Genomic DNA, 14673 nt, shown 5'->3' with positions numbered 1-14673 from the left:
CTCTGAAGGAGCCATTCTTGGTTTTAGAATCCCTGACCATTTCTCCACTGCTTCCCAGTTGGGACTCACTTAGGGCCCTGCTACTCAGAATATCACATAACCCAAAATATCAAGGTGGAAAATCCCACAGTATCTGCTTTGAACTGGGTTATCTGAGTCCATATTGCAATATATTCCAGTTAAAAGAAAATAATGTGGGGTTTTATTCAGCTGTGTAGAAGGGGCCGTAGATTCAAGTTTTGATGGTATAGTAGAAAATGTGAAACTGAACCTATGTCAGTTCAAGCAATGATCAAAGCAGACTTCTATGTTGCATCAGCACTTCTTGTTACCAAATCCAGCAAGCAAAAAGCTGGGCCAAAGAGAGTGAACCAATGCTTGGCAGCTGTGACGATCTGGATGAGAGCGAACAAATTGAAGTTGAATCCAGACAAGATGGAGGTACTCCTGATCAGTTGAAAGGTTGAACAGGGCATAGAATTACAGCTTGTACTGGACGGGGTTGCACTCCCCCTGAAGTCACAGGTTCTCAGATTATGAGTTCTTCTGGATTCCTCACTGAGCCTGGAACCCCAGGTTTTGACGACATTAAAACGTATGCACCAGTTGTGCCCGCACCTTGGGAAGTCAGACTTGGTCACGGTAGTCCACGCTCTCATATCTCGAATACACTGCTACAATGCTCTCTATGTGAGACTGCTTTTGAAGACTGTTCGGAAGCTTCAAGTAGTCCAAGTAGTTCAAGTAGTCCAGTGGGTGGCAGCCAGGTTGCTACCGGAGCGCCATACAGGGAGCACACAACCCCCTGTTACGTCAGCTCCACTGACTGCCTGTCTGCTACCAAGCACAATTCAAAGTGATGGGTTTAGTCTATAAAACCCTAAACGGCTCCAGCCCAACTTACCTATCTGAATGTATCTCCCTCTATGAGCCAGTCCAAGCACTGAGATCTGCCCTGCTCTCAGTCCCACCCCCTTCAAATGTGTGAGTAGAAATTAAGGTGAAACAGACTCTCATGTCTGAAAGTTGTCAGACTCATTGTTCCAGAGATTCGGATTTAGGCCTATTCAGAACAGTAGAGTATTGGTATCGTTAGGTAGTTTAAATGAACATCAGATTTTAAAGTTGTAATTAATATTACAAAATACTGATTTTTTTTTAAAAAGAACATGATTTTGAAATATAAGTTGTGTGTATGTTTCTCAAATTTCCAACCTTTTTCCTGAAGGTTTCCGCTTCACATTTCAAACTTATAGATAAGATGCTGTGAACAGGTAGCACAAGCCTGTTGTCACTGTCATCACTGAAAGGAGGAAGTCAAAATTGTTATTCGCGTTTTTTAAAATAAATGAATGGCCTTGGGAACATATGACCTTAATAAGGGTGAGGGAGAAAGGACCACCATTTACTGCTTTTCCTGATGGTGTGAAATTTCTTCAATTGACAGTGGCAACTCTGCCCCACAACATTCCAGTGCTCTATCCTATAATGTCATAATGATTGGTTGAATAATGATCCTCAGGCTCTTTCTACACTTCTCTTATATCTCAGGATCTGATCCCAGATTATCTGCTTATCTCAGATTCTATGGCAGTGGAGACTTATATAATCCAGTTCAAAGCAGATAGCCTGGGATCAGATCCTGGGATATAAGGACAGTATAGAAGGGACCTTAGACTTCGGGCTCAGTCTTATTTCCACCTCAAGAGGCCCTTCTTATAATAGCCTCTTCCATGAAATGCCTACATCCTGTTCAGTTGCCTGTGTGCTGAGGAACAATCTGTTGGTCTGTTGGCAAGGAACAGGTACGCAGTGTGCACAAAGACAAGGGCAGAAACAAGATAATGGCAGGCAAGTACTAGCTGCAAACAAGGAGGCAGGCTAAAAGTCAGAGTCCAGTAATCTGAAAATCCTTAGTCTCTTGACATATAACAAGGGTGAACAATGTGTCATCAAAGCACCATATGTGACCCTCTTGGGCTCTTGGTGTAGCACCCAGATCACATGCTATTTAGGTGAAGGCTCTCCTAAAAGCCTCTAGGAGAGGTTATTTAATCTTTAAACTGATAACAGGATCTCCCTGCATGGTTTAACATTTTTCAAAAAACATCTAAAAGCACAAATGAACCTCCTGTGATTGTGAGATGTTTTCCCCAATTTTGGAAGATTGTTTACATTGTTAAAAAACCTCAACCCACCACAAATGAACCAAAGGCTGGCTTCTCGATGCACAGCAGGTTATGGTGAGTGTTCTAGATTTACTCAGACTTTTATCCCACTTTAAGCAAAGTTGAGGGATACTCCAGAATTTGCTGGGAATATTTTATAGTATCCTGGGGTTTTAGAACAATTTGAACAGCTGGTGTAGGTCCTTTGTGGCCTGATCTGCTATACAGGCAGATCTCCAGCAAGGACCCTTTCCCTATGCTGATCAGTGTAGGGAATGGGAATGGGTCATACCTTTATTACCACCATTGCTGCTCCTAATCACCCATGGATCTCTATTCTGGTTCTTAACTGCTGAGGGTGCTTCTGTAACTGTCAATGGCTAACCTTTTCAGTGTAGACACACCTCAGATGAGATCATACATACCTATGTAATGATCAGGTCTGTGCATTCTTTAAATTTTGTCTGCCAATGTAGAGAGTATTTTCCCATAAATAGGGCAAAGAATGGTTTCACTGTATAGAGCCCTATAGAGAAATGTGCCGCCGCGCCTGGGGGCTATAACTCTTAGTGAAAGAGGCATGGACGTGACATCTTTCCCTGGGGGATTGCTTCTTGCCCTCCTTTAGGAAAACTGGAACTCACAAAAACCAAAACACTGTAGATAACTCAAAATAAGTTTAATTGTTCACAAAGAATTATCCCTTTAAGGCAATAAGCTGGAAGTTTCAAATGGGAAAGGAAAATATACATTACAGTGTCTGGTTGTCTTGGGTCCAAGGAGTTTTGCAGCTGAAAAGCTTTTCCAGGTCCCTCTTTCTCAATGGCTGTGAATATCGGAATATCACAACCCCAATTCCAATGGCCTATATTTTGAAGGCACAAAGCCTTCCTCTGGTGCCAAAGAACTGGTTTGAAGGCACTTGAGACTTCTCAACGTCATCCAGGTTGATCTGAACATGAAGCATAAGTCTCGAGGGTAAGAACCTCAGAATTCGTGCTGAGAGGTAACTTAATCAAGGGCTTCAGAGCCAAGTCTCTCTCTCACGTCCATCTCATAGAAAGTTTGATGGTGGAATGGAAAAGGAAATATTGTCCTGCTCTCTAGGAAGAGGTGGGGTCAAACAATTTGAGCAGGAGGAGCAATTCAACTGGTGAAAACAACATTGATTGACAGCTATAAATAACCAATCAATCCAACTATACATTTACAGAGTAAAAGGGCAAAATCGGGCATGATACAACAGTTCAAATCCTGCAACTTACAGTTCTACATATAGGTGGCGCCACTCACGCCGTCACAAGAAAGCATGGGAAAACTTTAGCCCTCCACGTGTTTTGGACTTCAATTCTCACAGTTCCTAACCAGTCATTAGGAATTGTGGGAGTTGAAGCCCAAAACACATGGAGGACTGAACTTTGCCCATGCCTTCTATAGAATATGATTTTAAATGGAAAAACTGAAGTTATTTCATCCCCTCTTCTAGTAGCAAGTGAAGTAGGGATATTCCCCCTGTTTACGATTTGTTAAAAATGTATGCCAAACAGAAGATCTTATTAAAAAACTGATATTAGTTGACCAAGACAGTAAATAGGAATGCTATATCAGCCAGCAAAATAGTTTGGCCATATGTTATCACATTGTTTCCCAGTACAAGAGGATTATGAGTTTGGGGTATGAATGTCCTGGCTCAAACAATTTGTAATCACCTTCTACACAAGCCAAGGAAGGAACAAAGTGCCAGATCTCCGTGCTTCTTTTTCTTAGTTTTCTGGAGCAGTCATTGCATTCCACTGGTGCTTCTATCAAAGAGAAAGGAGACAGACACTGAAAAGATGGCATTTTATTAGCTAACAACCCCAAAGCATTTCAGCCTGTAGATTCTCACGGTCTTTATTAATGATGTCGAGCATCGACACCCCCCCTCCCCCGAGTCAAATTATCAATAAAATTATGATCGAAACCACAGCAGGAAGAGCCACGGAGAGCGATTCTGTGAGATTCAAAGATATGGAAGAGCCCAGCAGCAGCTACTAGCAACCTGGGTACAATCTATCTTCCCCCACTTTTTATTACAAAATAACCCTTTAATCAATATATACTACGATGTGTTATCCCCTATATTTGATTCTTTGTATTTTCTTTGCCTCCTGTGTCTTTCTCTCTCTCTCTTTCGCCTCTTGCAGCCGCATGACCCCTTAGCCCCCATGGCCCCTGGAGCAGGGCTCCCTTCCCTCTTTCCCCCTCCAGATAATCTTCCTGCACCACAACTAACCCCTCTACCAACCTTTGCCCCCATGGGTACCCTAGTTCCCACGGTTGGGAACCTCCGGTATCCACGGAGCCCTTGTATATGTATATAATCATGTTTAATCAAGCTCAGGTAACCTTTCACCTGCTCCCCTTTGACCTCGGAGTCGTCGTTGTCGTCATCACAACAATGGATCCAAGCACCTATCCTCACTGGGATCAATCTATCTATATTGATTCCCATAACCTCGACTGTGCAGAGGATGACAGAATCCGTTGGCTGGGCCACCCATCCTTTGTGCAGTCACCTGGTCATAAAAGAAAGATTCATCACGCAGCACTCCTCCAATATGCCAGGAGGTCCTGCCCCGGTCATCCACAATGCCATTTCCCCTTTCCCAGGAATGGACCACATAATCCTGTCATCATGGACAATATTCTGCTTTTGGACTCAATGGACACTAATGCCACAGGGGTTAGACTCATTTGTTGAGGATTCATGACCCATTTATCTTCACCATAGAACTCATGGGACCAAATGGCCCCTCTTTGTTCATCCCAAGGCTGGGACATGGTAATCCTCTCAAGACACTTTCAATTCCATAGTCCAGCTGGTCATCCTGTCCCCTTACAGCCATTGGAGAGCGGAAATCTGCATTGGAAGCGGGGAACGCTGTCTGATTGGCTGGTGGGCGCCTCACAAAGGGAGTCCTCCCAGCTGACCATGACGTCAATGCTAGCTCTGCCAATTGCTGCAAAGCTGGCTCCAGCTGGGATGTGAGCAGGAAATACAAAGGATTTGAATGTATAAAAATGCATGTTTTATCTGCATGAAGCATCTCAGCTTTCTTTAGCAGTTTACCGCAAACTTTCCTTCCTTTTCATTCTTTCCACCTGGATCAAAATAAAATACCTCAGTGGCTTTCTTCTTCAACTGCTGATTGGGGAATATTGGGTTTATAGCTTCTTGGTTTTGCCAGGCACAGATCAACAGGTGGCCCACTCACCTAACGGGACTCGGTATCCATGCTCTGGGGTTCTGCTATCCACAGTCTGGAGCTCACTATCCATGACCCATTAAATTGCTTGATTTCATTAGGAGGCTATTTCAGTTGAGGGACTGCAGACACTTCCAAACTAGAAACTCCAATGCTGTTAACTGCCAAAAAGTATATAAAGCCTTATCTTATGTAAGACTATTTCCTTTCTTGTGGATTTTACAGAATGGGTTTTTGCTCTTTTAGATTCTCCCTTCTGTATAAATTCCACAGTATAGATGCACCCCTTTACATCACCTCCCTGTCATAAGCCTCTCTGTTGTAAGTCTTCACTATACATAAGCAGAGGAAAATGTGAGGTATAAATAAAGAGAGCAGGAAACGCATAAGGTGAAAATGGTTGAATCCTAATTCCAATCTAATTGGGGAAGTGTCTACATGCAAGGCCGTGGTGTTGACAGGACAGAGATTAGCTATCTGGCGCCTGGTTTCTTCTTTAGTATAAAAGCCCCAAATGCATATAGTGTAATTCTATAATCCAAAGGCAAGACGGTATTCAAGTCTCAGTAGGTTGTTTTTGGAGAAGAAACAGCAGGTTAGAGGCTGGAGACAAATTTGAGCAGATAGAGATGGAGGCCAAAAATTTGGCCTCAGTTTACTACAGTTGCTGCAAACTGAGTGCAAAACGCTGAGTAGTTTGCACCCAATTGAGTCAGAAACAGAGAGAGGAAAGGAAGGATCAGATTCAAAGCATAATTCAAACTTCCTGAGCTTAGGGGCAAAGAAAAGGGGCCTTAGTTTCTCTCAGTTCTTTCTGAAAAGCCTAGAACAGGGGAGGTCAACTTCTGGTGCATCTTTGTGTTAGAGAGCCATGATACCCACCCGCCCACCAAAAGATTATAGTTTATCAAGAGACTTAAAGAAAATATATGATTTTTTCCCCTTTTTATTAAAATCTTTTTTGGAGGTGGATTTAGCAGCAGCTGTAGCTTGCAAACTCTACCAATTCTAATCCTTTAATTAATGGTTATGTTTAACTTGTATCTTTTGTATACTGTGTACTGTGTCAATTTCTACTACATGAAATGTGATGTGTATAACTGTTTCTAATAAGTGAAACCTTGAGTTAAGAGTTTAATTTGTTCTGTGACCAAACTCTTAACTCAAATTGCTCTTATTTCAAAGCAAATTTCCCACTGAAATGCTGTTAATCTGTTCTGGCCCCCTGAAAATCCTCTCCCATTTTTTGTCACCTGTTTTTACATAAGAAAATGTATTTTTAAAAATAACAAATAGCACATTTGAGGCAACAAAATGTGTGTTGGCCAGTGTAACAGCACGACAAAACCTACACATTCACATACAATAAACAAAAATCAACTTTAAAATGGTGGAAGCATTTTTGTTTTTTCATCCTGTACAGTACTCATTCCAGCCTCCATCCCTCCCTTGCTCTCTCCCCCTCTCTTTCTTCATGAAGCCAAACATATGAAGAACTAGCTGTGCCCTGCCATGTGTTGCTGTGGCCTATAGTAAAACTTATCAAAGTTGAGGTAGATATCTGGACTATTATGAAAGAGAGGTACATACCTATTCCTTCCCCCTTTTCCTCCCCCTTTCTCTCCTTTCTTCCTTCTCTACCCCTTTCTTTCTTTCCTTCTTTCACTACTTGGTTTCATCCTTCTCTCTTTCCTTCATTCCCTCCCCCTTTCTTCCTTTGCCTTTCTTCCCTCCCTGTTTGCTTCCTTCTTTCACTTTTTATTCCCTTTTATTTCACCACCATCATAACAATAACAATAATGCAATGCATTGCCTCTGGGACCTGACACCTCTCCCATTCCCCCTAAAAGGGTCTCATAGGAGGAATAATAGCATCATAATAATAGAAATAACAGCCTTTACCTGTGGCCAACCTTCCCTCTTTCTCTCCTTCTTTCCCTCCTTCCTTCCTTCCTTCCTTCCCTTTTTTCTTTCCTTCTCTCCTTCCTTCCTTCCCCCTTTTTCTTTCTCTTCTGGTCTCTTTTCTTCCTTCTCTCTTTCCTTCTTTCCTTCCCTCCCTCCTTCCCTACATCTTCGCCCTTCCTTCACTCCCTCTTTCCTTCCTTCATTGTGTGTGTGCGGGACGGGGGGAGTGATGGAGTGTGGGGTTGCATGTGTGTGCGGTGGCGGGGGGAGTGGGGTTGTGTGTGTGTGTGCGGCGGCGGGGGAGTGATGGAGCGTGGGGTTGCGTGTGTGTGTGCGGCGGCGGGGGGAGTGATGGAGTGTGGGGTTGTGTGTGTGTGTGCGGCGGTGGGGGGAATGATGGAGTGTGGGGTTGTGTGTGTGTGTGCGGCAGCAGGGGGAGTGGGGTTGTGTGTGTGCGTGCGGCGGCAGGGGGCGTGATGGAGCGTGGGGTTGCGTGTGTGTGTGCGGTGGCGGGGGGAGTGATGGAGCGTGGGGTTGCGTGTGTGTGTGCAGCGGCGGGGGAGTGATGGAGCGTGGGGTTGCGTGTGTGTGTGCGGCGGCAGGGGAGTGATGGAGCGTGGGGTTGTGTGTGTGTGTGCGGCGGTGGGGGGAATGATGGAGCATGGGGTTGCGTGTGTGTGTGCGGCGGCGGGGGGAGTGGGGTTGCGTGTGTGTGTGCGGTGGCGGGGGGAGTGATGGAGCGTGGGGTTGCGTGTGTGTGTGCGGTGGTGGGGGGGAATGATGGAGCGTGGGGTTGCGTGTGTGTGCGGCAGCAGGGGAGTGATGGAGAGTGGGGTTGCGTGTGTGTGTGTGCGGCGGCGGGGGAATGATGGAGCGTGGGGTTGTGTGTGTGCGTGCGGCAGGGTGTGTGTGTGTGCGGGAAGCATCGCGGCAGTGCTTGGAGTGGGCATGGCTTCCGCAGAGGGAACGTTGGCCGGAAAGCTGTGTGCGCGCCCAGGGAACTTGCAGCTGGGCGTCAATGCTCAGTTGTTTTGCCGTATTGTGAGTGTGTTGTTGTGTTGTTTTTCATTTTGAGTAGATATGTTTGTACCTTGTTGGTTGTGTTATGGGCATGGGAATTTTGGTTAAGTTTCATTGGGGGGTTGTGGAGTTTTGTTGTTTTGCCATTTTGTGAGTGTGTTGTTGTGTTGTTTTTCATTTTGAGTAGATATGTTTGTACCTTGTGGGTTGTATTATGGGCATGGGAATTTTGGTTAAGTTTCGTTGGGGGGTTGTGGAGTTTTGCTGTCCCGTTGAACCAACCTAACAGATTTATATATATAGATAAAAACCACACAAAATCAACTAATCCAAAGTTCCTCAAAGTGGACAGCAATCTCCCAAAGAGGACAAGAGCATGATTTATGTAGACAGAAGCATGCAGGTACAAGGCACATAGGCTGCTCCTTTGAAGCCCTGTTCTCTTGTGCTTGCGCTCCCTCTGACACTAGCACAGCCTCTGACTTCTCGTATGTTACAATGCTGCTTGTATGTAAAAACTAAACCAGGGCCAAGCAATGGCTTGTAACTCAAAAAGCTTGTAAGTAGGGATGCTCATAAATTGAGGTTCCACTGTATATGTATCAAAATGTAACTTGAAGGTGGCCACCTTTCCATGCCCAAATTTGCATCATCCTTTCTGTCATAACCATTGTGTGTATATGCAGATAGATGGATTCCCCTGTTATCAAAATAAGCTCAGGATATTGGCCATTCAACTTGAGGCTGAGAGTCTGCCGCTCTCACAAAAGAGAGGGCTTAGTAAATATTGATTGAAATCTTTATGCTGGCAGCCAAGCCCCTGATTGTCCACAATCGCCACCTTTGCCTTCTGGGTCTTGCACCTTTGTCTCACATAGAACCTGACGCTTCAGTCAATGAAAGACTCATCAACATATCCAAACCAAGATTTCCTCATGGATTGTGCCCTCCCAGGGGGTATTTCTGCAACAGATCAGTTCTTTGAACTGATCAACCAGCAGCCACTATTCTTCATATAACAGGAATCTCCTCCTGCTGGCTGTTATGTTAAGTGAACAACCAGGCAATCCAAGCATGGCATCCTAGCCTGCCTCTTTTCCAGCCAATCGGGGGGGGGGGGGGGGGGGAGGGAATGGGACGTTTCAATAATATTCAGAACTGTATAGAATGTCATGTGAATTTATGCTTGTACCTTTTGAAGAAAATTGCTTGTATTTGCATCCTTTTTGGCTAAACTGTAATAAATCTCTGTAGCTTGTCTTCAACCCGGAGAGCTTCTTTCTCTGTCCCGGCTGATGCGGTTGAGTGGATGGTCACCAGACCTCTCTGGCTCTGGTCCTAGCTGAAATCACTACATATACAGTAGAATTAATCAATTTCACACCAATTTAACTGCAATTGCTCAATGCTACAGAATCATGGGAGTTGTAGTTTAATGGAGTCTTTAACCTTCTCTGCTTTAATCTTCTCTGCCACAACAAATTACATCTTCCAGAATCCCATAGCACTGTTATTGAATGACAGTTATAAAGTGGTATCAAACTGCTATAATTGTAGAGGGTATATGCATGTTCTATGAACCAGTTCAAATCAGGAGTACTTTAGTAGATTTCAAAGCATTGTTCAAATTGAGGAATAGGGATTATGATATCCTCCAGATAATTTTTGGATTGTGCCATATATCACTATTAACTGTCCTGGCTTGGACTGATGGGAAATGTAGACCCATAAGATCCCATCTCCCCACTAAGGGATTGAATTCTGCCTTCTGTTGTCAGGGGGAAAACCAATATGAAGTATTGCCTATAAAATGGCCTGTAAAACTCTGAAACAAGTGGCAATGAAGATGAATTTTACATCTTGATCTGATGTATAAGTCAAGTTTAGACTTTCAGGAAAGATCCCATGACTGCCAGGGCATGATATCAAGCGTCTTGATCATCCCAGCTGGTTGGGTATCTCTACTAAGTGAAACTGGAGTTGTCCACCACCCCTGGGATCTATTGCATTCAGAGAAATTATGCTAAGTATGTACAAAGAGAACATGGAAATAAGCTCAAGCAGCTGATGCTTTTCGCTGCAAGCCCTTCAACAAAGCAAACAAGTAATCTTGCTTCTAAGGTAGGACTATCTATACAGCTAACTTTAGCATCACTAGTTAGAATGTACGACCCTGGATATGTGACAACAGCGCCGTATTGGGTTGTTGTAAGTTTTTCAGGCTGTATGGTCATGTTCCAGAAGCATTGTCTCCTGACATTTTGCCTGCATCTATGTTAGGCATCCTCTGAGGATGCCTACCATAGATGCAGGTGAAATGTCAGGAGGGAATGCTTCTAGAACATGGCCATACAGCCTAAAAAACCTACAACAACCCAATGATTCCGGCCATGGAAGCTTTCGACAATACACAGCACCATATTCTTACAAAGTGAGTCAGAGCACACCTAGAAGTTCTGACCATTGACTCAGAATGCCTCAATATAAGCTCTGATGAATAACAGTGCTGTGGGTGTCCAAGGCCTTTTACACATATTTATCTCAGTAATCTTTATATCAGCTTTCATCTTTATAATGTGCTGTAATACTTTGAGTGTTGGACTATAACCCTAGAGACTATGGTTCAAATCCCCATTCAGCCATGAAAAACCACTAAGTAACCCTGGGCAAGTCACTCTCAGCCCCAGAAAACCCTTTGATAGGGTCACTTGAGGGTCACCATAAGTCAGAAATGACTTGAAGGCACTCAACAACAACTCTGAACTAATATCCTCATAATGGAATGTGAGATTTGAGCTCGTCGAAGACCACCTAGTGAGGCAGTAAGATGATTGAAAAGAGATTTGAGAGGAGCAATTCTCAGGTTACCGAAAACAAGCAATAACCCTAATTTTATAATATGTCTAGACAACATAAATGGTAGTAGCTTTGGAGTTTAGGAAGATGAATCAGAACAACGGGCTAAATCCAATTTATAATCCCAACTAGAATAGTCCCTTATAGAACAGAACTTGGTAAATCAAAACTTAACATAAATGACATTGATTTAGTAGATCTTCTTGAGTTGGAACTTAGTTGGATTTATCTCTAAGAATTTTCCTAAGTACTGGGGATAGGATGAGTTACTGTAGCTCATGTTGCAGTGTTGCGGTTGCCACTTTCTTATTCCTAGCTGTGACCAATCCTATCTGTATTTATTATTTAAATTATTTCTGTATTGCCTACAAGATCACAAGGGTTCCTAAGGCAATAAACAAACAAGAAACAATATAAACAACACAACAATAAAAACATTTTAAAAGCCTTAAAACATTATTTAAAACTCTTTAAAACAGTTAAAAAAAACACCCAACTCTACTACAACATTTAATCTAATTTCAAGGAAGCTTTTCCTATGCTGAAACCAGTATTTGGCATCTGAAATGGACCAGATGAGACAGATATACTCATTTGGGAATAGAGATTCAGCCTGTGTTAGATGGAGTCACACTTCCCTTGAAAATGCAAGTTTGCAGTTTGTGGATACTCCTGGATTCAGCTCTGAACTTAGAGGCACAGATATCAGTAGTCCCCAGGAATGCTTTTGCAAAATTAAAGCTCATGTGCCAACTGTGCCCATTCCTGAAGAAATCGGATCTGGCAACGATAGTACATGCCTTGGTCACATCCTGGTTAGACTACTGTAATGCACTCTACATGGGACTGCCTTTGAAACGTGTTCAGAAAATTCAGGTGTTCCAAAGAGCAGCAGCCAGATTGCTAACTGAGGCTGGCTACAGAAAGGGTTGCAACGGCTCCACTGGTTGCCATCCCATTTCTGGGTACAATTCAAATTGCTAGTTTTGACCTGTGAAGCCCTATATGGTATAGGTCCAGGTTATTTGATGGACCGCATCTCTCTCTATGAACTTGTCAGATACTTATGGTCATTTGGGGAGGGTCCTTCTTCTTTTCCATCAACCGCTCAAGCATGCTTGATGGGAACACAGGAGATGATCTTTTCCTTGGCTGTTCACAGACTTTGGAGCTCCTTCCCAAGAGATACCAGGATTGTCCCATCTCTGCTTGTCTTTCACAAGCAGGTCAAAACATACCTCTGCCATCAGGCATTTAGGAAATGGTGAGGAGCAGTCCTCTAGGAATGCTGTGAGAGGGATTTTGGGGGCTCTCTGGTTTTAAAATGTTATTTTAATTGTATTTGAACTGAATTTTATTTATTACTGTTATTTTGTTTATTTTTGTTTATTTTGTTTATTACTGTTCAATTGTTTAATTTGTTTCTTTGTTAACTGTTTTTAAGTACCTTGTTGATGCCGCATTGAATTTTTGCCTTGATTGTTCGCCTTGTTTTTGCTTGTTGCAAACCACTATGAGTCGCCTTAGGGCTGAGAATGGCGGTATACAAATGAAGTAAATAAATAAATAAATAAATTTTAGCTTTTACATTCATGATACAAATATTTACTTGTTTTTAATGTCATAACCACACATGTGTGCATGTGTGCGCGCGCGCGCGTGTGTGTATATATGTATGTATGTGTAATATATATCTATATATTTCTTGCTTTTAAATTCTATTGTATTGTGCCATGTCATTGTTAGCTGCCTGGAGTCACTATGGGAAGAAAGGCGGAATAATAATAAAATTAGTAGTAGTAGTAGTAGTAGTAGTAGTAGTAATAGCAACAACAACAACATACTTAGGTTTACCTTGGAAGTTCCTCTTCCTCATGGAAACTCCATCTTCCCTATCACCTTGAAAGAATGTGCTGTGACTAAACACTCCAAATTCTTGTTTCGTGTTTTGGTTATGCAGTATGCTGCTATAATCAGATGATAGCGTATACGTGGAAAAAATAACATAAAGTAATATTAAACTAAACGGTCCCCACCTTTTTTCTGCTGCACCCTCCTTGTTATCTCTTTATTCCGTCCTCAAGAGGAACAAATTCTCAGCTCTTCCCTCCCCCTTGACAGCCACTCGATGCCTCTTTGGGGACGTTACTGAATCCGCCCTGCTGCATTAGCCGAAGTGTTGCCCTTTCATGGATCCAGGCACAAGGCCAGTGGCCTCCCACTCAACGGGTGGGCAAGGCTGCGAACAGGACGGTATATTTACAAACACCTCTGCTCCATGGCCCTAACAGCTGCTACAATGCTGGGGTGATGAGGGTGAAAAGATCCATTTCCAGAACCCTGACATCCAACCCATCCCAGGCTTCTCCCTCCCTCCTGTTCCCCTTCTTTGGTGAATGGATTCCAACAGGCTTCACTGAGTTGATTTAAGCAGCTCGGCCATCCCCGAGGAACACGGAAACCACCCGTCAGTGCTGACAGATGTGTTTCTCATCATTACTGCACCTGTGTACAAAGGCCTTAATTTCATCTTCACCTCAAAGAAAAGAATTGCTGGTAGGCATTTCCATATCAGAAATTGCCCTGCAGCATGGAAATAGAAGAAAAAGCTTGCAACAATTGCACACTTCGAAATACAATTGCAAATCGCAAACTGTCTACACTGCGGAATTATAATAGTTTGGCACTGATTTAAAAGACAATGCTCCATCCTCTGAGATCTTGAGATCTGTAGTTTTTGTGGCACCAGAACTCTATGATAGAAATGGGTAAATATATCATGAAACTACAAACCCCAGAATTCCATAGCAAGGCAGTTAATGTGGTGTCAAACTTTGAGAATTCTGCTTTGTGGTTACAGCCTAAGACAGCACAATTCATGACATCGCTTATTGTGCATTATGACATATGGTGCATTGGGACACATGTAATGGAACCCTCGCATACAACAGAACATCTCACATTGTTGTAGATGGTTGCAATTCAGTAGCTTGACAGTGTATCATATCAATGATGTAGCTTCATCATTGTGCATTGTAGCCACTAATTCAAGATCTCAGCCTCTGTTCACTGTAGTAGAGTTGAGGAAGCATGAAAGACTACTTCTCATCTTGTACGTGATGCCTTTTGATAAAAGATAATGGGTTGGAGTATGGGGGGAGTACAGTCAGTCCTTCATATCCACAGATTCTCTATCTATAGTTTCAACTATCCATGGCTTAGAAGTATTTTTCTAATTTCAAAAAGCAAATTGGATCTTGCCATTTTATATAAGAAACAGCATTTTACTACATCCCTGTATATAATGGGATTAGAGCATCCACAGATTTTGGTATGATTGGAGGTCCTGGAACCAAAACCTAGGAGATACCAATGGCCCACAGTAAGTCGTAACAGGATCAAGTATGTGTGTGTGTGTGTTAAAGAAAAGCTTATGCTGTTAATTATTATGTGTAGCTGCTAATATAGGTCAACTA

General features: G+C 42.9%; 1 long non-coding RNA gene across 1 annotated transcript; it reads right to left on the bottom strand.

The window, feature by feature from the left end:
* Positions 1–2832: 2832 nt before the first annotated feature.
* Positions 2833–13216, bottom strand: LOC137097248 (uncharacterized). Its single transcript, XR_010910083.1, has 3 exons — positions 13052–13216; positions 9534–9692; positions 2833–3970 (listed from the first exon to the last, which is right to left on the bottom strand). It is a non-coding gene; the product is annotated as an uncharacterized lncRNA (long non-coding RNA).
* Between the last annotated feature and the right edge of the window lie 1457 nt (positions 13217–14673).

This window comes from Anolis sagrei, chromosome 6, assembly GCF_037176765.1.
Source record: "Anolis sagrei isolate rAnoSag1 chromosome 6, rAnoSag1.mat, whole genome shotgun sequence".
NCBI classification, from domain to species: domain Eukaryota; kingdom Metazoa; phylum Chordata; class Lepidosauria; order Squamata; family Dactyloidae; genus Anolis; species Anolis sagrei.
This window is presented reverse-complemented; position numbering and strand designations above follow the sequence as displayed.